This window comes from Harpia harpyja, chromosome 3, assembly GCF_026419915.1.
Source record: "Harpia harpyja isolate bHarHar1 chromosome 3, bHarHar1 primary haplotype, whole genome shotgun sequence".
Classification (NCBI taxonomy): domain Eukaryota; kingdom Metazoa; phylum Chordata; class Aves; order Accipitriformes; family Accipitridae; genus Harpia; species Harpia harpyja.
In genome coordinates, this window is record NC_068942.1 from 19,286,644 (window position 1) to 19,312,826 (window position 26,183).

The 26,183-nt window shown below is 44.1% G+C and overlaps 1 protein-coding gene across 2 annotated transcripts in view; it reads left to right on the top strand.

Annotated features, from left to right (window-relative positions):
- The window catches only part of BACH2 (BTB domain and CNC homolog 2), a 193,329-nt gene that overhangs the window by 82,296 nt on the left and 84,850 nt on the right, over positions 1-26,183 (top strand). Inside the window, exons 3-4 of one of the 2 annotated variants that reach the window (XM_052781506.1) lie at positions 2,224-2,332; positions 22,154-22,305. The gene's annotated coding sequence lies outside the window, so the exon portion shown is untranslated. The remainder of the gene's footprint in view (positions 1-2,223; positions 2,333-22,153; positions 22,306-26,183) is intronic. The other variant, XM_052781505.1, reaches the window with a different exon arrangement.

Sequence of the window (26,183 nt, forward strand, 5' to 3'; positions counted from 1 at the left end):
CTGCTTCATTTAGTTGCTGGATCACAGTCCCTAGCTTACATGGGTGTCTCTGCAGAAGTGCAGAGGAACTTAAACCTCAGAAGATAAGAAAAACAAAAATAACTTGAAGTTGTTGACACCTCAACCAAATGGATGCCTTGGTTATCTCCTGCTGGTTTGGTTCTCTCTATCCTTGGCCTTGTTTCTTTAACCTTGATTTAGGCTAGCGTGGGGCTAACGTTTTAAGTTAGCATTGCCCCTGAAACACCGCTCGTTTCAGCTGAGACTGCTTTTGTGTCCGTTACTGATTCCAGGGTGTAGACTAGACAGATTATTTGTCCTGCCCTGAGGAAGAAGAGGAGGAGTTAAAATTTAAGAGCTGCCACTCATGGGCACGAGTGCTGACTAACGCTTACTATCTTGAGTATACGGAAATCAATTTGGACCTTGTCTGATGAATGCCACCGCTTTTTTTTTTTTCCCATATAGAGCTATACAGAAGAATCAAGAAATAAATGCGTTCGCTTAAGATAACATTGTGTGACAGCTGAGAACAATTAAAACTCTTACTTGCAGCTATGTTTTTTTTCCTTCCTTTCTACAGTAGGAGGGTGGCGTCTGCAGCTCTGAGTAGTTGATACAGGGTATTTGTCACTGGTCCGATCTTATCTAGAACAAGTATTGTGCAAGGTTATTTATTTTACAGCCTTTTCTCCTAGTTTTGCGCAACACACAGGTCTTCGTAGCTGGGAAGGGATTTTTTTTCTTTTTCCTGACTACAGTCTTTTTGGCAATAAACACACGCCTAACTGTAAGAGAAAAAACTTTCACAACCAAGCTTGTTTTGTGAAGCCCAAACATTTGTGAAGCTTACAAACCCTCAAACTTTGCATAATGTGCCCATCCCTGGTCTCAAACATGAGGTGGCAGAAGAGGGAAGTGTTACTTTTTTTAACCAACAACTTATGACTGTGTCAACACATGACAATTTGTCAAAGCTTGCTGTAGCGGTGCTGTAAATTAATTTTTAGCATCAGTTGTGAGTGGTAAACACTTTGTGCAGTGTGAACAGCTCTTAGTACAGTGTGAGTTGTCAGCAGCTTGTGAACTACCCTATAAGAAAAAAAAAAGCAAAGGAGGGAAGGATAAAAGCTCGTATACTAGTACAAAATGGATCTGAGTCTGCAAAAATTCGACATGTGGTGGTAGTTTTTTTCTCCTCCGTACCAGTCAGCTCAACCTTGAAAATTTGGTTTTTCCATTAATAATAATCACCTGCAAAGTTGGGAAATCACAACTCTCCATCCTATGCACCAAGTAGTGCCTGATAGCAGACAGGTTTCTCAGGCTCGTGGTTAGATGAAGTAGAGCCCTCTCTTTACTCTTGGATTTTGCCTTTGCTTGCTTGCTTTAAAAGCAGAACGTGTTCTGCAAATGCAAGCACAATCTTTTGTTGAGAAGTCTCACATAAACAACATAAAATGCCTGGGGAAAAAAAAAAAAAGATGGCAGCCCAAAGATAAGTGATGAGGGCTGAGTGCGCTCTTTTCCTCACCTGTCCCCTTTCTGTTTCTCCTTGCCTATCCCAGCTGCTGTGGTGGAGCTGCAGTGATGGTTCATACAATAGCAGTTGACATGATGGAAGAAAATTATTTGGTATGAAAAGCCAGGGAATATGTATTGTAGGAAACAACTTTTCAGATACAAACCTATTTTAACCTGTCACTTTAGCAGAACAAGCAGTAATAACCTCCCAACCTAACAATGACTGTTAAGTTGAACATTAATTCACTCAGTTGTTGAATTGCTAACATGTCTACAACTTAGAAGTGAACACCCACTCAAGAGAGAGAAAAAAGAAGTTGGTGCCTGGAATTCCTGGCCTTGCTGAAGTCACCTACATTTTTTGGTGCTAACGCTGGTATTTCATCTTGTGTTTCCTGCAAATATTTTAAGTAGAACTAGATGAGAAAAACATCTGCGTGCGTTTGTTCGCTGCTTTGATACGCTCAGCATGGGGCTTTTTTTCTCAAGTGCAGTCGCTCTCGGCTTCAGTACCCTAGGTAGGCTTTGACTGTGCCTTGGAGTTTGTTCCTGTAAGCAGGCAGCACACATGAAGCTTGGCATGAGAACTTTATCGAGTCCTACTAAAGCTACTTTTAACCTGGTTATGGTTTTAAAAAGAAAGATGACTTTATTTGTGCATTTGCTCACAAAGAATTTTGGTTTTATTTCCTTTTCTAGATATAACTGTGGGTGCTACTTGTATGAAAGAGCTGAGCCACACCATCCAGTAAACTGTCTAGAGCAGCAGTTGGCTTGCTTGGAAATCGCTTCCAGGACTGTGTTGTAAGTATTTTTGCAAAAGCAGCATCAAATGGTTTCTTCAGTTTTGGGGCATTTTTTAGATGTTTTGATTGTTCCTTGTAATTTCATAGTTTTACTCTAACATCTAGTAGGCAGTAGCAATGCATGTGGGAACACGAGCATTCCCATGTCTGAAGCATAGACCTAAAGCCCTTTATAAGGCTCTTTGCTGACTTGCTCTAAAACTCCCTGGCACAGTACCTGAACACTTCTGAGAACAGGCAGCTTACATATAAGCCTAGAAAGAGATTTGGTAAAATACGTATTGCTCTATTTTGTCATTCAGTCTGTGGCATGCGTGTTTTTTGAGTCTTCATCTCTGCCTGCATTTTCGCAGTTCAGCATTTTATCTCTGCTGGTATAGCCCTGCTAGGGCAAATGCTTTGTGGAGATTTTCATAAACTGTGATCTGCCTAACTCAATTTGAAATAGCCCATGAATAGCTGCCTTAACTGATCTAAAAAGAGCACAGGTTTGTCTCTTTGGACATGCTGTGGGTATAGCTAGGGAACCTCAGTAGGCTGTGAACGGCAGTGAATTTGGTCAGCTGCATCTGTCTCCGTGATGAGTGTGTGTTGATGAAAAAGGCCCCATTTCAGGTTACAAGCCAATTGCATTGAGTATGGCATTAAAAACATGTTTGCACTTAAAATGAATAACATCATCCTAGAAAACTTCGCGATGTACACCAAGAAAACCTTATCATGCCATTTATACAGTTCCTTTTGAAAGCATAATCCATTTGGGGATGTTTGTGACCTGAAATTTTATAACTTTTATTTCTTTTTATATTGCCTTCATTTTTCTGCTGCTGCTGATGCAGGTTATGAGAAGTATGATGTGAGAAGTATTTATGACTTAAGTGCATTTCCCTTGAAATGGCCTCTGATAATATGGTTGCTTCAGAGAGCAAGGGTGGGAGAGTTAGTGGCTTAGGGCTCAAATCACTTAGTTAAGCACATTATACAGGCTGCTCACACTCCTCAGCACCTTGCAAAATACTCCCTACAGGTTACATTTGCTGTACATAAACTAGTTTTAAAAAAAGTATATATGCTAATCCCATCACCGAGTCCTTCAGTAAAGCAGTTGAGTCAGTCTTTTGGAATAGGTTTCTTGTTTGTGGATCTTTGTTCTGTGCAGTCAACTGACACACCTGGGTCACTCTCCAGGTGAGGTTGTGCTGGACAAAAATCCTTGGCTCAGCTCTGTCAGCAGTTATCTGCCAGATGCACTGACTGCCATTTCATCCTTGCTCTGTGCCTACCAGACCCATGGGGTGCTCAGCCCGATACTGCGTGGGTGGATGTGAATGGGATGAAAAATGGACGTGGGTGCCATCAGTGTTGGGATACCTCAGCTATGGCAAACGGGCAGAGAATGAGTGAGGGAATTGCTTGGGAAATTAGGACTTAGAAAAGTCGTTAAGTTCTAAGAAGGTTTTCTAATTAGAAATTTAGAACAAGAGAAAATGTTTGTTTTCAGCATCCTGCCTGTAAATGGTCTGTCAGCTTCTGGAATTTAGTCCTGACCTAAGCCACCGTTGCTTTCATAGAATCATTTAGGCTGGAAAAGACCTTTAAGATCATCGAGTCCAACCATTAACTGAACACTGCCAAGCCCACCACTAAACCATGTCCCTAAGCACCACATCTACACGTCTTTTAAACACCTCCAGGGACGGGGACTCCACCACTTCCCTGGGCAGCCTGTTCCAATGCTTGACAACTCTTTCAGTAAAGAATTTTTTCCTAATATCCAATCTAAACCTCCCCTGGTGCAACTTGAGGCCATTTCCTCTTGTCCTATTGCTTGTTGCTTGGGAAAAGAGACCGACCCCCACCCCACTACAACCCCCTTTCAGGTAGTTGTAGAGAGCGATGAGGTCTCCCCTCAGCCTCCTTTTCTCCAGGCCAAACAGCCCCAGTTCCCTCAGCCGCTCCTCACAGGACTTGTGCCCCAGACCCCTCACCAGCTTGGTTGCCCTTCTCTGGACACGCTCCAGCACCTCCATGTCTTTCCTGTAGTGAGGGGCCCAAAACTGAACACGGGACTCGAGGTGCGGCCTCACCAGTGCCCAATACAGGGGACGATCCCTTCCCTAGTGCTGCTGGCCACGCTTCCAGCACGGGAGGCAGGACCCCGGCTCCTGCGGGGGTGACGAGGGCTTCTGGGCCTTTCTGGCCGGGTGCTGCAGCGCTCGCCGGCAGGAGGCCGCGCTGCCCGCCGGCCCTGGGCTGGCACCGCCGCAGAGTTGCCCGTAAGCCTTGCGGCTGTTTCAAGGGGAACTTTTTGCTCTGTTGCTGTTAGTGCTGAATTTTCATCCAGTTTACGTCCTGATGTTTGAATCACTGTGGCACCAGGAGCTGGAGCTGTGCATTTATTTAATTTACCCTGTGGTAGCTACTCTTCATTTGGTAGAGCGGGTTCGGACCTGGTGTCGTGGGGCACACGCTACTGAGACAATCTCAGTTATACTGGTTCCTTGAAGGATTCACTATGCCAGCATGGCTTTCTGCCTCGTGTCCTTCCAGTTTAAGTGTATTAGTCTGTTTAATGGTGGCAGAAGGCCACATATTGGCTTTCCGTGAAGCTTCAAACAGTAGACACATGCTTTTAAATAGTTAAATAAATGTTAATTACGATTCACAAATAGATTTTCCCCAACTATTAAGTAATATCAAACACTGAATTTTTCAATCAGTAGTTGTTTTTCCAGCTACCGAGTGGGACCAAGTATTCAGTATTTTTAGAGGGTTATTTTTGCAGCTGTTCGGCTGCTTTAAGCATAAAAGTCTTGTTATTTTGTAGGGCTTGACAGCCCTGGATGCACAGAGTGGGCACAAGTTACTGAAAGCCTGTGGTGGAATTGGAATGATGACAATCTTCTGATGCACCTTGGTGAGCTGAGGATAGTTTGGGCCGCATCCAGATAACCTGAAAACAGCATATTGGGCACTTCCGAAAGTTTGTGGGTTTGCAGCATTTTCTCACAAAAGTCTGAAGTCTTTTTCTTTCTCACTGTGTTAGTTATTACACAGGTGGAAATTAGGTATTTTTTCCCTCTCAAGATCTTGAGACTTTCTGTAAGGGATTCAGCCAGTGTGAATTATTTCATGAAGTAATGGTTTGACTTGTTGCACCTCCTTGCAAATAGTATAATACCACAGAATTTTGTCTTAGAAATATATATTATGTGCCTTTCACTGGAAGATCTTAAGATGTTTTTAAATATCAATTAAACCACAGATCATGATGATAATGGAAGAGACACAGTTCTCACCCCCCATGAAGACTACCCTGGCTGTAAGCATATTGCTCACGTTTGCCCAGTGATTCATTAGCTGAGCCAGTAAAACATTCTAGGCAGTCCGATGCGGTGGCTTACTGGTAGCTGTTCTTCAGCCGATTGCTCATTTTGACATGATACGTAGCAGCATCAGAGCATTTACTTTGGAACTTACCTTTTTTGTGCATCTCCTTTCTCTGGTTTTCCTACCAGATCTGCTCTGCTGCCTCACAACGCTGCTGTTTGCGTAAGCAGTTGCTGTAATTCTTTGAAGCTGTGAATAAGACTTCTCCTTCTAAATATCACTGATGTGTTTTGATGAAGCCGTAGTTGTGAGCGCCGGGTGCACAAACAAAGGACACTTAACACCGAGAGCTAGAGAGAGGCTGATGTTGGTAGAGGAGAAGACCAAACAGCTAAGGTTAAATTCTCTTTAATGTTCAGTTGTGTTGGTTTTTTAAGCCAAAACAAAAAAGCAGCAGAATAAAAAGCTTCCACAAAGCAGAAGTGTGAGTGAAATGAAACGTAGTGGCTAGACAAACGAAAAAAACCCACATTCATTAAAAAACCCACCAAACTTAAATTTCAGAGCCCTGGTAGAAGAGGCGATCTGTCAGTCACCCAGCTTGGACTGGGCACCCAGCTGGAACTCATGGTCTGAGTTCAGTTCCCCTCCTCGGTCGCAGGTTTCCTGTGCGTACTTGGGCAACCTCCTTCATCTGCCCCATGACTGACTTCCTCGTTTGTGCAGTGGAGATCATCCTCCTCCCGTTCATCATGAGGGTGAAGCCTACTGATGCTGCTGAAAGGCATGGATGTTGCGACGCGGAGAGCCACGCCAGGGACTAGAGCGGGAGGGATGCGCTTCCTTGCAGGGGATAATCACCCATGCTGCTTGCATTTCAGTGTTCAAGAGTAGAGGAAACGATTTCCAGATCTAGAAAGGGTTGGTTTTTTTCTTTCCGAGTCTTTCAGGCCTATTTCTCGTGGAGTTTGGCTGCCTCCGTTCAGCAGCAGGCATTTGGAGTATTCCCTGTCTCTCGCCTTTCTCTTCTCAGTCTGTCTGCTTATGGCTTTCAGTCGTTCCTGTCTGCTCGACACGCGTGACCCACACAAACCCAATGGGATCAGAAACACAGCTTCTGTCATCTCCCAAGTTACGTGGAGATCTCTTGAATTTAAATACAGTTTGTGTAAGAAAGAAACCGAAGAATGCTTGAGCCTGATCAGAGGGTTACCAAAGGTGACCGTAGGAGCTGAGGAAGGTGGTACAAGGGAGTGGGCCATCACCTTCCAGGCCTCTTGGCAAGGAGTGCGCTGGCACAGTGTTGCTGTGTCTGGCAAGGAGTGCGCTGGCACAGTGTTGCTGTGTCTGCTGAGGGTGTCCAGATAGCCCATCACCACCATTGCCCTTCAGTGCCTCTGCTCCTCCACTCAGTCCCTGATAGACAAATGTTCATTTAAGAGATTTTTATATGAATCTGACCCAGTGCCGATCCTAATTCTGAGTAAGGAATCAGAAATAACAAGCCACGTGCCTTTTGATGTGTCCTTTTATCTCCTGTGGATTGGTAGTTAAACTTCTCTCACCCTTTACAGGAATTAGTTTTCTCTGGGAAGAGGGTGTGGAGTCCTGTATGCTCTTTTTCTTCTCCAAACATAAGTAATGCTCTTCTTCAGCCACTGATGAGATCTTGAAAGTACAGGCAGGTTCATATTCAGACCAGAGCCACTTTTTGTTTTCTGTTTGATTCTGCTACAACAGCTCTTGCTGTTTCCTGTCCTCCCACCTTTTTACTGCCTTCCCTTTTTTTTTGGTCTTGCTTTTACAAACCTTCCTTTGACCTGACCCTCAACTTTGTCTGAGCTGCTGGGGTTAATTAGAGATCCTCCTCTATGGGACCTGTGTAGTCCTCCCATCCCTGAAGTATTTCAGTCTCCTCTTCCTCCTGTGCCCACAGAAACACTTCCCCAGCCTTACCTTGAGATCCATACTCACCTGGACCTCTTTCTGCCACTGATACTCTTTATCCTGGCCCTTCCATGAGAAGTTCCTTCTCCGTCATGACTCATGTCTGGTAGGATACCAAAGTGGCACAAGGTGTGCTCTTCCCTCCCAGGTCCTCCCTCCTCTGCTTGTTCCTTACTCCCGAATGGCAGCCAGCCTTTGTCTTGGGCAGGTTGGCTTTTCTTCAGTAACTCTCTCATCAAGTTACTTTCCTGTTTATTTTTCCCCACCATTTCACTGCACCCAGTTTTCCCTCTCTCCTGATTCATGAAACGGTTTGGTTTGGTCTGATTCTGGTTTCTCATTTGGACCCTAGTTGATGGCAGCACGCAGCAGCCTAAATTCTGAGCCTGGGTGCTGAATGAGGGTCAGACCAGAGGTCCACCAGCCCTGCCTCTGACCGTGGCCAGGAGTGAACATCCACGGAGAGTGCTTGAGAAGGCAGAAGGCAGGTGTGGGTAGTGCCAGGCACTGAGGGTATGAGCTGGAGGGGCTGTGATTTAGAGCCCTCCATAAGCCTTGATGGACCTGGGAGCAGCCCCATTCATTTTCATTGACTTACTGCCATTTTGGATGAATAAAGAGCCCCCTTCTCACTCGGAGAGATGCAGTGCAACTCCAGGTTGACTGCTGCGTCTAATCCAAACCTCTAAGTAAGAGGACTTTGAATTACAGGAAAAGCAATGTCTTGTCTCTTCTGAGGCTGGTTAGCTCGGAGTCCTCTGCCATGGGAAGACATGGATAGTTTGAGACATGCTGCTGCTGACACTGGATGTCCCCTCTCTGCCTGCAATGGTCATCCCTTTTCCCAACTGGTAAAGCTGGGAATTCAGTCTGCTTACAGCTCTAGAGGACTGGTGCCTGAAAATACGGCAACTGCTTAGTTGTCCATTGCTGTTTCAAGCCCGTGCCCAAGCTGCAAGTAACGAGTTATTGAGCTAATTTAGTTTTATACCAAAGAAGTGATTTTCTTCCTGCAAGTCAGGAAGGCTATTTAACGCAGTGTAATTGACTTTAGCTGTAAGATTCAATATACTTATCTAGGATTACGGTTCAATAAAATCTAATTGTGCCAAGAGCAACAGGAATTGTAGAAACACCCAGGGACTGTTTTCTGCCTTTCCCGTGGACACGCTGAGTTGGATGTCTTCTGATCCTTACGGTTTGGGTTACACTGCTGTTTGACCTGAGCGTTGGCAGGAGCAGCTTGAGGTGGCACTGTTTGGCGCGGGGAGGTGAAGCCAAGCAGCTGAAATGATGGGTAGCCTTCTTCAGTCAGTTTTACATGAGTGACTCTCTCATTTCAGCGTGTCCTGCTGGTGTCGGGCTGGGGGAACGGGAAGTAAGCTGTGTCTGGTTTCATTATGATGGTGATGGTAATAGGATCCACAAGGTAAATGAGATTAAAAGCTCTATAACATCGCAGGCCAAACTGTGCACAGAGAACAAAACCTGAAATCAGTTCAGTGCCTAAACATCCTTTTGTCTTGCCTCACCCAGTGTAGAAATAAATACGGGAAAACAAATATTTATTCAGAATTTCCTCTCACTATTTACCAAGTAGGAAGCTGTGTTAAGCCAATTTCTACATAGAAACATTTGCTGGCCATCGTGCATTGGCTTTTATAGCTGTGTGCTATAATTGTGGAGAGCCTTTTTGCCCAAGCATTCATTAATGAGTTCTTCATCAGCCACTCTGAACAAATGGGAGAGCATTAGATTTAATTTTTCACTTGCAAAGCTTCGGGAAAAAGTACAGACCTTTTCAGTGGAAGGAGGATACTGGCACAGGTAATGAGTAATTTGGGATGATGGCTGAACAGACAGCGTGGCAAGTGTCCTTGTCACATGCTGAGGCACAAATTTTGTTATTATTTCTTCGCAGAGATACCTCCCAAACCACAACCCTTGATCCAAATGTGAGCTGATGTCATTAGGAGTGCTTACCTACCACCATGCTTATTTTCTCCATTATTTCTTCGGAGTATTAATTACACTGTTGCAAGCAGGAAAGGAAGAATATAATTTCAGATCAAACTAGCAGATTTGGCTGGTTCTGGTACACTGACTTCATAAGCAATAAAATATTATATCATTGCTTGGTACAGCACATGCTGTACTAATCATTCGCTATGCAACTGCCTATTTTTTACATCATTTTAAACAAATGCCAGGACTACAGAGAATAATAAAACAAGATAATCAAGGCAGAACAGGCAGGTTTTGTGGTATGAGTTAAAAACAAAACAAAACAAAACCCTCCAGAAGCCATGAGAATTGGAAAGAGAGGCTCATTCACGTGACAAAGTTAAGCTGTAATTACTGGGCGCAGAGAACATTTTTCTTACAGGAACGAGCAGTGAGTATGGATTGTACTGGACATCCCTAAAGCTGGCATAGCCACAGTTTAAGAGCAGAGAAGGGAGCTTGCTAAGAAAATCATTCTTTTTTCTGGTTATGGAGTTGGCTTTGATTCTGGCCTAATGGCTCTTACTACTGCTTTGGGTGATAGTTAACTGGGATGGTGACAATACTGATACTAAACTTCTGTTTTCAGGTGGCATGAAATGGAAGAAGAAATTCATGTAGTGCCTAAGTTTTCTGTTCGAGTTGAGCTGTTAGGGAGAACTAGATAGACATTTAAAATACAATCTTTGCTGGTTTAGTTAACTTTATGAGGTGATGAACCCTGTCTTGCTTTGTTTCCCATGCCTTTATTTTTTTCATTGTGACATTCAAGAGTCGTTGCAAAATTAACTAAAAAGCAGATGCAAGTGGCACTTCAAATTTTGCCCACTTAGCTTGCATCAAAACACTAATGTACGTTTGTACACAACCTGCTGGTATGCAGCGCCAGACGGCAAATGGTTTGTTAGTATTGGCAATGCTCTTATGAAGCCAAATACGGTTCTTTTGCTTGCTGGCCTGAGAGTGCAAAGTGCTTTTCATTCCCATTCAATTTTTCTCTGCTTCTTCTGTCTTCGTATTGCCACCCTTGTGCCTTGGAATAATAAAACTTCAAAGATTTTATAAAAGTCGCGGTCGAAAGCGTGTGTTATCCTAGGTCAGGCAGATAAAACCAGTGCTAAATGCAGTCTCTTCTCAAATCTGGCCGAAATAGTGTGTTTCGTCACATTTTGGGAGTGTGGCTGTCTGTTTCTCTCAGCTGAGGTAGGTAAAAGTTGTTCACAAAAATACGAGATTCCCCAAAACTGTTGCAAGGTTGATGATACTCATTGGATTCTGTGCTGAACAGTGCTAAAGCTGTATGCTTCTGGACATTATTTCTAAATCACAGTTGATATTACATCTTGTTTAGTATTGTCATAGGTTTGTTTCATAAGTGTAGCTCTGCAGTCATTTCTTCTTTCAAAAGAGCTGTGTAAATTGCTTGCGTGAAGATTTTTTTGTCATTGAAAAGCAAAACTTTCATTTAAATCCACTTCTGCCCCATTCAAAGGAGACAGAGTGCACTATTTTGCAGATACTTCTAAGTATTAGTTTCAGGTCCAACTATCTACCACAGTTAGGGAAATAAAATCTAATGTAAGCTTCAGCCAGTAAATCATTTTCTTTTCCCTTTTTATGCCATTTGTTTCATTATTGCTTCTCCTCCACAGCTTTGGATTTTGTCTGTCATCTTGTTTTAAAATCTACCGTTGTATTACTCTCAGTACTCAGTGTTTAGATGCATCCTCCTCCATCTCCTCCAAAGTATATTGAGGTTCTCCTATCTCCATGCCTTGTTTTTAAGAATTAATAGCTTGCTGTGTAATCCATAAGTTACTGATGAAAGCTGAGAGTTGTGCCTCCAGCAGCGCTGCTGATGTACTCCAGCTGCTGGTGGGCACTCAGCCTGCAGCGCCCAGCTGGAGTTACTGCCAGGAAAAACACAAAATTTGGGCATCATGTCAGCACCACAGTACTGGCGGTTTCAGTCTACAGACAAAGGCTAATATAGATACAGCCATTAATTTCTCACCCATCCAGGGACATACTTTTAGTAAGACCATGCATCCGCTGTTAAATGTTTCAAATACTGTCCCCTTAATCTGTAAATTATTGGTCCATTTAACAGGGCTCTGTGTTCAGTCCCAGCCCTGACACCTGCGTGGTACCCATTGAGCCTGGTGCTCCTGCCCCAGTCATCTCTCCATTTTCATGCTAACGGAGTAGACTAATCCTCTTTCTGTTAAAGTCTCACACCTGTTTCTCCCATTGGTTTCTTTTTTGTTGTTGTTCTAATGATTTTGCTATTCCAGGGCAGATTCCCTGCCGGAAGACCCACAGTACGGCTGTCTAGCATCACCCTTACCCTGGTAGTAGCAACCACCCTGTTTTGTGTCACCTTTTCTTCAGAAAACACCACTAGAGGCAGTTGCAGCCTCACTTGATCTTTCCCTATTTAGAAAATGTGAAAATAGTTAATGAATCGTTTTGGAGAGGTGTGACCTGAGGGATGCAGACGTGTGGGAGTGTTTGTTTGTTGAAAGCATCAGAAGGGGTGGAATCACTCTGTTATCCAAGTACCGGTGTTGAAAGGTGGGAAATCGGCGTGCTCTGAAGTTTCACTGAATCTTGATTCTTCTCCTATCTATCTCTTCCTGGAAGGTACTTCATTTTGGAAAAGCACAGGAAGAGGAGAGAAAAGCAGCTCTTGAATTCCCAGGATTTCCTTTGGGGGAGAGATCCCACAAGGGAAGGAGGGAACTCTTCTAGTAATCTTTGCAGCATTTAATCCCAAGAAAATGCAATAAAATCAGTGCTTCCACTGAGAGTTGGCAGCGTATTTTTTCCATAACAAGACCTGGATTTCGTTTCTTTGTAACACAGTCTGATTCAGACCCTACCAAGTTGACTGAGGAGAGTGAAATCTGTTTTTGACAGATGTTTTCCGTGATCCGGCGAATACAAACACTCCTGTGAGATGACAGGCGGCTTGTTTACATAAGAAATCTATTTTTTTTTTTTTAATAAAAAAACCCAACAAATAACACACAAACACAAAGCAACATTCGGATCAGTCATTCTGATCAAGGCAGTGTCAATTATTAGGCTGTAAAGGGAACTGATGACTCAACTTAGGCACAGCGGCAGCGGCGGTCTCCGATTTTCGGTTTCACAACAGATTCTTTTCAGGAATGCTTTTCATTCATACCCAACATTTAAACGTGTCTCCGGGAGCGTGTATCATTTTGTGATTGGGATGCGAGAGACCAGCATCGGTGTGCTCTGAGCAGTTGTGCAGAATTTGGGAGGCATCCCCATACCTCGGTGGGATGCTCAGTGGGAGAGGGGTCCTCTGACCCATCGCATCGCGTGCCCGGACCATACTTGCACACCACCAGTGCTGTCAGTCACCACATTAAATATATAGATGAGTTCGCATCAATAAAATTGAAAAGCACTTTGATTCAGAAAGCGAAATGTTTTGATCAGATCCCATGCTTAGTAATTCCAGCAAGCACACTTGTTAAAACGGGTGAGTCAGAAATGGAAATGCAAAGCATTTCTCTGAACAGTGGCCGGAAATTAGCTCTGAAAACCGAAACAAAGCCCAGACCGCAGTTTTATCTATTTACTTCACAATTTTAGATCTGCGAAAATCCCTTTGTCTTCGGGAGACATTTTGATTCTTCTCTTGTCGCGCCGGTGCGATCCTTAGGCTGGATGATCAACACGTCAGGACTGTCTGACGTGTCTTAATTTTTTGGTTTAAAAAGTGAGTTTTCTGTAAGTGGCTTCATTGCCTGTGGTGCTGCCTGATTCTGCCACAGCGTGTGGTAGAAGTTGGTGGAGGTATTAGGCAGGATGAGATATTGCAGTATTTGAGGTCATGTAATACTGAGGAAGAAATCAGGGGAATGGAGTGGAGTCACTCAGCTGCTTATTACCCAATGCATAGGTTATATATATGGCACAGGCGGCTACCTGACTGCTCCAGCGCCAAACACTCATTGGTTTGGGGCTGGCTGCTCCCCAGCTTAGAATGGAGAGGCCGCGAAAGTAACAGCCCCTCGGTTTGTAAGGACATAGCCCTCTGGCCGTGGAGAGAGAGCAGCGGGGGGTCATGAGTGTTTTGATGCTAGTAGAGGCGGTCTTGCTGCAAAAAAACTTAAAAATCCGCATATTGGGTGATAGATAGCAGCGTTCCGGTCCTCATCCTGCACCCAAGATGATGATGCTTTCTTCTCTGCTGGCATCTGGGTACCTGCTGCTCATCCTTGAGAGTGAGTCTGGATGCTTTGGCCTTGTTACACGGCCTTGGACAACGTAGGGACTGCTTTCCTGGCAGCTGTTGCGTGGTCTGAGGCCCACAAATGTAAATCATGGTGGAGGAGGACAACGTAATGTATGTGTTTAAGGGACTTGCAACTTCCATGGCAAAGCTGGTGAAGTAGTGCTCCTTTCAAAGAGAAGACAATCTGGGTGATTTTTCTTAATGACTGTTTACCTAAATAAATAAATAATGCATATTCATGGCTTTAACTAAAGTAACTTGTGTTGAAATGTTTACCTCTCCCGGGGATAATTATTAAGGGTGGGGCGTGGGGTGCAGCAATTAATAATAAAACATTTAGATGAGATTACAGAACGTTCTGATTGGAATAGTAAACATTATGCTAGAAATAAAAGCAAATACATGGAGCTGTCTTGAATTTAAAAAAAAACAGAACTATGCTATCCAAAGAAACGCACTGAACAGAAGCAGTTCGGGTGAAGTGGCTGTGCTCTTCAATATCACAAGGAGGTTTCTTCAGTGTAAAGTTAGATTTGTTGGTAGGTTCTCCCTCAATTCCAGTCCAGAAAAAAATGACATGAAAATTGGCATCCACATAGATCGGTGTGGCAGCTGTAATACCCGTCAGCACTGCTTTGAGGCTGGTTGATTCTTAAACCGAGCGACAGAGAGTATTTCACCTGTTCATATCGGTAGGAAACAAAACCTTTGTTTGTGTTGTGAACCTTCTTCCCCCCCTCCATTTCATACAGTCCTGTGAATGAAATTCTTTGCTCAGCTGAGAGTTTGAAATTTGGACCCATCCTTTCATGTCTTTTGGCTACGGTTTCTTTTCTGGTTAATGAGCTCAAAGAGAGCCAGTGATGTGTTCAAAGATTTCTCTGACAGCTGCATGCCATTAGGCTGAATGATTAAAAAAAAGCCCCATAATTGTAGTTAAGTGCAGTAAATACAGATTGGTCTTTCGGTTTAACATACGGTAGCAAGAGAACTGAGCCTTGGACAACAGAGCTACTGCTTAACCCCATGCAGATGAAGCTTGTGGGGATGGTGGAGCTGGTCTGCCCCATAGCCTTAACCTGCCTCCAGCTCTTACGGACCAGCAGAGGAGCACGATCGAGCAATGCAGTGTATCTGCCCCTTTGTACCGGGCTGGGGATGAAAAAGAGTAGAAGATGGGCAGAAAGTAGTTAGGAGCACTAAGGCAAGCCTGGGGGGGCCGTAGCCTCGGAGCTCCTGGTGCAAACAGGGTCGGCTCTTCTTGCTCACCGAGGCGTCTCTCCAGGCTGCTCTCTAACCTCAGGTGTCTTTTGGGGGTGAAGGCTTCCAGACCTCCTCCTCTAGACTGTATTGGTCCCTTCTAAAGGTAGCATCAGAAGCGCTGGGGGCACTTGCCAGCACCTAGCGTGCCCGGCGTGCTGCTGGCACATGTCCCCTGTATACCCTCTCATCTAGAAACCGAAAAGCGGCTTTTCTTTGACTGGAAGTGCGGTCTGACTATTGGATGTGGCGGAGTCTTTGCTCACATCTGTCGCTAGCGGAAGTCCTTGGCTGTGCTCTGAAACAGAGCAAGATGTCAAGGAACAAGCGCTGCTGGATGGGCTGCCTTGTTCCCAGCACCGGGAACCGGTGGGAACACCCGGCTGACTTTAGTCCTTGCGAGGCGGTTCCGCTGCTGCTTCTGGCTGATGAATTTCCTCGACCACGCTTTCTTTCTCTGCTTCAGTGGGTCAGCCTTTTCCCTGACTCAGCTGCCTGTTCTGCAGGATCTATGAGTGGTGTCTGTACCCCAGAAGACGAGGGTGCTAATGGTGTGACAAGGTGTCCTGTTGGTCCATCTCTCCTGTAGCAGAGGGCGTGCATTTATAAGCATGGTGCATTTTCCCCATTGAGAAAATCTTTCTGGGTTCACCTCAGAAAGATTTCTGTGGAGCAGAAATATCCACCTCCACTTCACCTTTTTTTATAAGGGTTTCTGGGAGTTTCGTCCACACAGCTCCCGGTGAAGCCAGTGGCAGCGAGGCAGCCAGAGCCTCATGCGGTGTTTTGCAGGTTGAGAAGGTGCTGCACACGCGGAGTACACAGCACAGTAAACCCGATATCAGCTTGCAACTAATTATCTGTGTATAAAAATTCCCCTGCTCACCGTTTTGCCGTTAGAGGCTCACTGGTAAGATTTATGACTCTGGCTAAAATGAAGTACCATTTCCTTTTTCTCAGCATTACTGTGCGTGGCCTCTCTGGCTTTTCTTGTTAAACAGACTTGAGTTCACCCAACAGGGAACGTATGTTTGAAGCTCTTTCCCATCACGATTCTGCCTTTCTCTTTTTCTGTTTGTTACAACCACTGAAGATAACCCACAAAACATTTTCAGGTCTTCGACTTTCTCCTGCTTGGTGTGAGGGTGAAGATGGAGAAGCTAAGAGGCAGCTCCTTGACATGAGATGCAGCGTTGGCCAACTCTCAGCCTCGCCACAGCTTGCGCAGGCTACTGGTAGACACGTACCTCCATCGGCTGCCTCTGCATAGTTTGATGTGCAACTGTTGCATTCAGCATTTCTATGAGCTAGAGGATAATTCCTTCACTTCATGCTAGAGCGTGGGGGACCAGCTGTACAGCTCAGAGAAAGGCTGTATTTCTCCTACCCTCATGTTGCACACGTATGTCCTCATTTCACAGGCTGATGAAAATGAGACCACTGACTGAACTTTCTGAACTGGCAAATGCATTGCTGACTTCACCCTGATCTGAAATCACCTGAAAATTAGTCTGTGTGATGTTGTAAGACAGTAGGGGTTTTCTGAGTACAGAGGAAAAAAGGGAGCAATGTTGAGCTGCTGCCATCTCTCCCAGTCGCAGTTAGACGTAGTTATTTTTGTATTAGAGCTTGGAGGAAAACCGGTAGAGATGCCAGATAAACCTTCCCAAAAAAACCATTTGTGTTAATACTTAAATATTATTCATCTTTCGCAGCATTTACTTATCTGTTTCCCACATGTTGAACCTCATGGGGAGTTTTTGTGGTTGACTGTGGCCCATTCTTTCATTCTGTATGTTAACTGTTTTCTCGATTTGCATTTTTTAAAAGAAATCAGCAGTAAAAGCCTGACTGTGATGATTGTTCAACGCGGGAACATCCTTTTGGCAGGGCAGGCGTGTGTTCTCGTGGTTCACGTGCATTGGGGCAGCTGCATCATTTTGTGCCGCCCTGGGAAGCATCCTTACCCGAGAGACCCAGCACTGGCTAGTCCCGTATTGTCTTCCAAGGTGCCAGGCAGCAGTTTCATCCTCGTCACTGAACCATCTTACTTTCTCCTGTTTGCATGCATATTAACCAAAATCTCCAGTCCTTATGGAGAAATAAGCCAGATATCTGAATTTTCATCAGATCTGACACAAAGTATTGGGCTGTGACTTTTGCTGTGTATTGGTTTTACTGTGTGGGGCATAAATATTCATCTTGTGTCATTTGATAATGTTCTTGTGTGGGGGTCTTTCTCACAGCATATATTAACTTTCCTTTTACACCTAGCCATTCTTTCATGAGTCATACCACCAAGATAAAATATTTTCAATGGTGGCTTTATTTTATGTCGAGTATATTCCAATGATAAAGTCATTCAGATTTTACATAAAAAGATCTACAAGTTCCTGTGGTGATGCTCTTGAACTACAGTCTCCCCCCCTCTCCCAGCCCAGTCTGGTTGATGTGTCACAGAGTTAACTGCAACCAGAGGACAAGAGGGGGTGGAAAATTCCCCCCATGCACATCCCCCAGCTCCTCTGAGGGTTTTCCGTTGAAGCTCAGCTGGTGCTGTTAAGTGTAGCTGGGGAAAATCCAGTTTGCAGACCCTGGAGCGCTTCCCTGGCCAGCGCAGGGCAGCAGCACTGCCTTCCCCTTCAGTCAGTCAGCAGCAGTTATTTTGCTGCTTCTCCTGATGACTTCAGTCATGGTTTCTAGCCAGACTGATTCCTCACGCCGTTTTGCCATTATCTGAACAAACAGCTCAATCTTGTCTCTGCTGACTGTTGACACAGCTTGCCCGGGTAGGGACGCACCGCAGAGCTGGTCCTCGCGGTCCTGGGTGGGTACCTCCCTGCTTCTGGTCCACACCTCCTCGGTTGTGGTGGTCTTCTGCATCCCACCTCTGGGCACCGGGGAAGAAGCTGCTGTGCCCTTTGGACTCCTGGTTTTGGCCAAACAGTGCATGTGAGCACAAGCAGGAGTGATGGATGAGCACGTTCCTTCTCTTTGGAAGAACCGAGCGGGTTATTAGGAGGAAATTAAATGCACTGATAGCAAAGCAGGCCGTGCGTGTTTTCTGACATAGGTATCGGTATCATCTTGGGTTTAATTTACAGATTTCAGGGAGAGATCCCGCACTAGATGTCAGGATGCCTTCTGCAAATGCCTTCTCAGCCTCAGGCAATCCTTCAAGCAGTTGCAAGCTACAAATATTCCAATGAAGCTGTTTCAACCAGAAAGAAATATTCTTCAGCTTCACTCAAAAACATACAAAACGTAAAGAAAACACGTTTGCTAATCTGTGATGGTATTGCATGTAACAGACTGGGATCCTTGACTTCACTGGGATGAATTTCTGCACACGTTTGTGTAAGAAGCGTTGCACTCCACCAAGTGAGGCATCGCTTCAGAAAACACCAGCTCTGCACATCTGTGCTCACTGCTCCCTGCTCGCTGGTGTGCAGCCTTCCTTAAATATTTTTTTTCTCCTGTCCGCATCTGTGAGTTCACCAACTTGTCTTGTCATGTGGGTTCATTTTACTTAGCCCTAATTTTACACGCCCATTGTGAACATTGGTGTGTTTGCTAGGCCCGCTGTGTATTTGTTGCTCACCTCCCTCATTGCCAGCCCAGCTTCTCTGGTTTTCTTGAGCATGATTACGCGATTTTCTGTGTCTGAAACATCTTCCATGCTAAACGGAGTAAAGCCTAGGTAAATTCATCGTGCTCTTCTCAAATCATCTTTCTTGGTTTGTTCACTGCAAACTGAAGAACTTACAAGTTTTCCTCCTCTTAAGCTTCAAAGCTCTTGTTATTTTACATTAACAACAAAACCTCTCTTTGAAATGCACCCTCCGTGTAACAGAAACCCAAGCTGAAAGGTGTTTTCTTGAATTAAGTACTTTTTTAGCTTCATGCTTCCTTCTGCCATTGGTGGTGTCTGGTGCATCTTCCTTCACATTTGCATTCTTCAGTGCTAACTTGAGCCACCAAGCAGTACTGGAAGCCCCCAGAAAGGGGGATAAAAGGTAACCTGGTTCAAATACGTACAAGAGGTTGTTAAACAGTGTAAGTTTAAAAACAAACAACTTATAATGTCCAGTTCGAAGTGATGTTGTTTTTGTAGCTTTCTCTACAGCTGTGAAGGCAGGTGCTTCATTTTAAAATAAAGATAAGGTTTCCTTGCACCCCTTACAAGTCCAGGAGCTGGGTCTTCAAGTTGACGTAGAACAATGATTTTGTGGCCTTTCATGATCCTGTAACTGATTGCCCATGTATGCAGGTCTGTGCTGAGAGCTGAGACCTTGGTGTGAGCAAGCCTTGGAGCAGAGAGTGCATCCTCCCCTGCCTCTGGTCCAGCTCTTCCCATGCTGTAAACCTGGCCAGTCAGCATGTTAAAATGCTGAAACTCTCTTCAGTGGATGCACTGTTGGCTCTTCATTTCGTATAAGCTCAGTTTTCCTGTATTCCTTGTAAGTTTACAGCTGTAGCAACAGTTTTGCTTTTAATAATTTGCCTGTTTCAGAAAGAAAATTCTTTTATCTAATGGGAAGCATGAAGAAGCCCTCATGTTGAGCGTAGGCGGGGGGTTAGGTTTCATTCTACCCTAAGCTGACCCCTGGGCAGAGAGATTCCTGCTTTCATGATTTAGATCATGTGTAGAACCTGATGCTGGCTGGATCGTCCCGCATAGGGCAAGAATATCTAGGGAACATGGGGCGAGATATGGAGTGAGACATTTGCAGAAGGGAATGAAATGTTTGGGATGCAGCCTCATGCTTTCTACAGCAGTGACGATCAATCACACCTTCTCAGAAAAGCATGGCACTGAAAGTCTTCCTCTCCCCCCTTTTTTTCTTGTCTCCCTGTTCCCCGCTTCTGTTTGTTCTCCTTTCCTTCTGATACGCTGTGGCAAGTGCAATTTTAGCTCAGAAAACTTAACTTGTCCTTGAAAACACAGAGCCTTCCTTGGTTTTAGTCCTTTGGCCATTGAGTAAGCAACAGTTATTTTTGTTCTGCCAGTGATTTATGACTGAATAGATTTGGAGTTTATATTTTTAGTTTTATAGGCAATTTAGATAATGTATATTTGTGACCATAAATATTTGGTCCTCTTACAGTCTGTCAATGAATGTTATGACCTGTTGGAGAAAATTATATAAACTGAAGAGACACAAGCATTGTGTTCCTAGCATAGCCTCATAATTCTTTTCAAGTACCCATATAGGTAATCCTTAAAGGTAGTAGTATTTTGAACATCTGTTGGTATATCATCTAGGAGGGTGCCATCTAGAAGAAATAACCTACTTTTCATAAGTGATCCAGTTCTCTACAAGGCTTGGTGTAAAATGCTGTAGCATCAGTGCTCAGAAGGTATTGAACTTTTTTAGCAGGAACTGCACACTTACAAAAAACAACAAACTTCTTTCATTTGCACTGCTTTGTGTTATTTTTTGACTTTTTTGTGGAGACAGTAGACATTTCTTGAGAAACCATAAGTTTTTACTGAAGAGTTAATTTTGCAGATTTCAGAAAAAACATAGGAGTTTTTAAAAAAAAATCTAAACTTTTGTGTTTTATCTTCCTTCCCCTCACCTACTCCTTTATCTAGCTTTAGTTTGTGGTAGTTCTGCAGACACAGCCCTTACAGTGATCCTGGGAAGATAGATACATGCCACTGCTTGTACTGCTGCTGTCCCCTTCTGTTCAAAAGGAAATCATCTTCCTTTCCATTCCCAATTGCCAACTTTATTCAAGTGAAGAGTAGTTAAGCATTCGAATGTTTTTTCCAGGAAAACAGTGAAGTGTTGGATACTGGCAACTTGAAAACTTCAACTTGAAAATCCCTGTAACTTAAAACTAGTTACTTCTCCTTCCACAAGGATTTCCTTCCCACCCTCCTCCCCAACTACTTCAGAGTATGACCGCTTCCTTGATATGTGGGGGAAGCCTTTTCAGAGTCAGCTGGGACTGGGCGTTGGGTGGGATCTGGGCTGTGTGCGGATGCCGGGACTCTGGTGCTGAGCCCCCTCTTCCAGCCCCCCGGCCCCAGCTCTGCTCTCAGCAGCCCTCCCTGTCCCAGAGCCTCCCCTCCGGGGACTGAGCCCCGAGCCCCTTGCACGGCGGTGGCAGCACAATTAATTTGCTGTGGGCACACAAAGCTTCTACTCCCTCTCCAGTTTTCTTTTGACACGGACTGGCGTGACAGGTAGCTTTGCTTTAGGGCAGATGGAGGAGTATGACACACAAAGCATTAACCTGAGGATACCGAACTACACAGATGGCATTTCTTCTCTGAAGCTCCCCAGAATAAGGCAGAAACAAAGGAACAAATTTGATGTTCCTAACTTAAATTCCTTGATAAAATCAAAGCAAAGCTTTGACGAAAACAGTATTAATTGTTATCTAAAGTCTGTTAGATCATTTTGCTAGTTTTGTTGGAACAGCTTTCTGGTGTGATGTGCAGTTTCATAGATCCACACAGTGGTTTGGGTTGGAAGGGACCTTTAAAGCTCATCTAGTCCAACCTTCCTGCCATGGGCAGGGACACCTTCCACTAGACCAGGTTGCTCAAAGCCCCATCCAACCTGGCCTTGAACACTGCCAGGGATGGGGCATCCACAACCTCTCTGGGCAACCTGTTCCAGCGCCTCACCACCCTCGTTGTAAAGAATTTCTTGGTATGTGTGCATAAGTATGCACATACCTGCAGTATGATCTGGTAGAATAATCACAGAAGTGTTAGTTCATCTGTTCTGTAATTCTTCTTGGGGGTCTCATATGTCTGGGTGCTATACGAATGCAAGAAAAACATAGTCTTTATTGTACGGTGTCTACAGCTTAAGGGTAACAGGAGGTATGTAATGGGCATAATGTAATTGTCATGTTTGACATAAAGACCTTCTGCATTTCAAAAAAAAGGGCCTCAAGCAATTTTTAGAATTAGAAGGGGGGGGGGAAGAGGGGTTTTGTGAAGATTCAGTACTTGCATTTTTTAATGTCTGCCTTTATTTTATTTTAGGTTGCTATTGACTGAGTTGCCAGAACATTGCCCTACAAAGCATTGGAGGGCCTCTTCTTAATGGATTGCTGCAGCCCCTTAATTTCTCCATTGATCCTGTTCCCTGCATCGTGAGAACATTTTAGCCAGCGCAGAACCTAGAAGAGTTACATGTAAGTCATGATTCAAATTCCTTTCTATTTAAAGAAAAAAAAAAAGAAAAGAAAAAGGTCTTGGGGAGGCAAGGTAGAGGCAGTAAACATCATAGTTTAGAAGAATACTGTAAAAGCTGTAATTCAACAGCAAACATTAGGTGGTGAATAAATTGTTATTGAAGTAGTTACTTGCTTTTTTAACCTAAATGGTGATTGTCATTTTGAAGGCTTTTCTAAGTGTTCTGCTACCACAGTAAACCATAGCAAGAAGTACTTAAAATAGCTTCTCTTCACCCCATCCCCCTCATTTTTCTCATTTTTCATTTTTCTCCACAACTGGGGAAGCGTGCGTACACTTACCTTGGTGTGCTGTGCCGAAGCCGCATGTGCTCCGTGCGGGTTTGGAGGCCATCCTTTGCTCAGCAGGACTGCAGGCATCCCTGTATTTTTCCCATCATAAAACCCATATCCACCTCCTTTGGGGTTTCCAGAATACTTCCCTCGAGGAGCCCTGGCGCTGCTTCTCCTTTCAGCCTGCTGCCGCAGAAAGCTCTTTAAGCATCAGTAGTATCTTCATTGCCACCTCCAGCTCCTTCCAGGGGGAGTTAGCTGCTCCACCTGGCTATAGGAGGGTGGAGAAAGCCATGCACAGATCTGCTAGGGACAAAGGGGCTTAAAGGGGCTGCCGATCCCTTCCTGTCTCCTCAGTCTGGGTAGTAGCTCCTGGTGCTTGTTATGTACTTTGATTTTTCCTCCCAAGATGGGGAGCACCTGTGGTGCTGTGCACACACTTCCTCCCCCATCATGGCTAAATCCTCCTCTGAAACCTTGCGTGGCATCAGCCTGGCATGGAATTGGTGGGTTATTCTAGAGGGGAGAAATTGGTTTGACCCTTTTTAACTTGGGAGCGGTTCAAACCCTAATTCTGGGATGGATCTGCAGGTGGAAGAGGCCCCTGGACCATTATAAGGATGGCATGGATGTGGTGGTCTGTGCTGTCCAGAGGGTGGGGCACTCCAGAGCTGCCAAGTTTGCAAAAAAGGCTTGAGGACAACTTTATTGCATTCATTTTTTAAATAAAACCAAATCTTGTTGTGGTTAGGAGGTTTTTATCTTTCTGATGGTGGTATAGAGCAGCTTGGCAAAAGGCCACCTGAGCCAGAGATAATAAAAAATTGTGTTCACAGTGTGGCACTGTGCATGTTCCTGCCCTTGTTTGTTCACTGCAGTAACAAATTCATACAACACAGTTTAATGATTAATCAAGACAGGGCAGTGAAGCTGACCACAGCACTCATTGCTGATCAGTTTTTCTTGAATGCCTACGAAAACCATTTTTAATCTTAGGAAGTGATTTGTAATACTACTAAAAAAATAGGAGTATTTTGGAACTGAAGAGTTTATATTAGATTTATACCTTCATTTGAGGTACTTTATTTGCTTACGTGACACTAAAAGTATTATTTAAAACAAGAAAAGTCTATTGCAAAAGGAGGACAGGTTTTTTTAATGCATATGGAAATTCAGTTTTTAAAGAGAGGAGAAAATTTTTCTGGTGTGATATATATCAGCAAAAATAATAGTGAAGTAGTAGGCAATGGAGAAAGGGTAGTAACAGCATTTGCTGTTAAAGAGGCCTTACAAGGTGTTGGTTTGATTTTGTTTTCCGAAAAAGGGAGAGCATTGCCATTTCATTGTGGGCTTGGCAATATATGGTGCAGTCATTAATCAAACCCCTGATAGCAGGAATCCTCTGACTACAGGAAAATTTTGGATCTGGCTTGAAACTTGTTTCTAGTGCTTGTCTTAAGGGAAGAAAACTTGAAAGTATGAGTTGTAACAGCTAGGCAGGCAGAAACAACTCGTTGTTCATTAGTCCTACTTAGCACCATTGCCATGAGGTTTGGAAGCCTTATTCACAGTTTTTTGCAGGCTTTTCTCATGATGTTTGAAAAGGTTACCATTAGGCATCTTGCAAATTCACTATTAAAAACTCTTTCAGAGGAACTAACTTTAAAAATGGCATCCTTCTTAAGGGACTTGAAAAAGCAGCCAGAAATTGAATGGACATAAATGGAAAAAAACCTCTCTCGTTCCAAGAAGTGCATAGGAAGTTTTGTCTTGCTGCTTCTTGTGCTGCAAATAATCAGAAGTCTCCACTTCCAACAGTAAAATCAGGTCTGAGGGCCAAATAAACTTGAAAACCAGTGTAAGGACATAGGAGCCGTCATCAAATACGTGCTTTCTTTACTTTTTTTTTTTTTTTTTTTTTTTACTGTGGTTGTGTGCTTGAGATATGCCAAACTTTTAAAACATGATGTGTGCTCTAACTCCTAGAAAACACGTGCGTCACCTCGCAGGTTGTAGGCTGGTGGGCTGGTGTTGCACCCATTGTGCATGCAGATCTGTGCTGGCAGAGGTAGTTGCAAGGGCAAGCCGCTGGTTGCTTACTTAATTTCTCAGTGTTTCCTGCTGTCTGGCTTTTTTTGATAACAAACTCTGCTTGTAACGATTACCTTGTTACAGCAATTCCCATAGAAAGAAGCAAACTTTCCCTTGTTAATTAGCCCTGTTGGAAAAAGCAGTTGCACAAGATTGACCCAGCTGTAACAACTGTATTCTTCTTGCTTTTCCCAGGGTGCAGTGTATTTCATAAACAAGTATACCTTCCCCCCCACCTTCCATTTATTATTTAGTTTTTATAATACTACTAGGATGCTGATAGATGTGATCTCCATAAAAATAATATGTATTGATGTTTGAATTCAAAGCAGAAGGTATCTTCCTTGTTCTGACAGAGCAGATTGCAAAACCCTGTTATGGTGCATGTGCCAAGATAAAAACATTTCTCCAGGTCCCCTGGGAATTAATTCTGGGCAGGTTAGACCGCATGTATTATAATGAGGGAGTACAGGAATTAGGGAGAAGCTGTGCTTTTCTCTGAGCAGCTCGCAGTTTGTTGTCCGGAACGGTCGCTAATGGCAGAGTACGCACGGGGCTTTGCTTGGGTGCTGGGGATGTGGCTGTGCCTTGGAGCAGACGCTGGGGCAGGGCTGCTGGCATCCCAATGGAGGCGGGCAGTGATTCCCATCAATTTCCACACTCTGCTCACGTTTCTTCATTTTGTTTTACCTGTGTGTGTTTTCCTTTAAAAGTGGCAAAAATAACACCCCAATCAATGGCATTCTGTGTCTAATAAATTGTCCTAATTTGTACTGCTTATGCAGTGTTGAGAATTCAGCAGGGGCCTTTAAGTGCTTTGTTCAGGAAAAAAAAAAAGGCAACCCAAACCTCAGAAACCTCTGCACACAAATTTCATATTTGCTAGTTATAAGTCCTTCAGAATATTTCAAAAAAATTTTAAAAAGATTTCTTGAAATCTGTCCTACAACCATCTGTAGGAAGATGTAAATAATGTAAAGTTTTAAGATGCAGATTTTGGTGATTAAATGTCTGTCACCCACCTACCACCACTGCCTGGGAAAAATGCATCTTTTTTAAAATCTGCACCAAAAGGTCGGGTAACTTGACTGAATTAAGAAGGAAATAAAATATCTGAAGGCGAAGTCGCATCCCTTTGAACACTGACTTAACAAACACTCCTGACTCTCAGTACCAAATCCGCTTCCCAAGCGCCATGGCCGTACCTGAGGACATGGGTGGTTTTATCCTACTAGATTTTGATGCGAGATGTGGCCATGTCTGGATTTCATGATTTTTATCGTATGTTTTCCTGTTGGAGTGCTGTTTTTATAGTGGAGAAGGCATTTTCTTACCCGTTTTATGGTACTGACATATCAGGGCTCTGCACCTCATGCACCATCGCGTGGAGCATCTCCCGCCCCGGGGAGCTTCACGGCGTCCCGTGGCATCCTGTCATGGGTGTCACGCTCAGA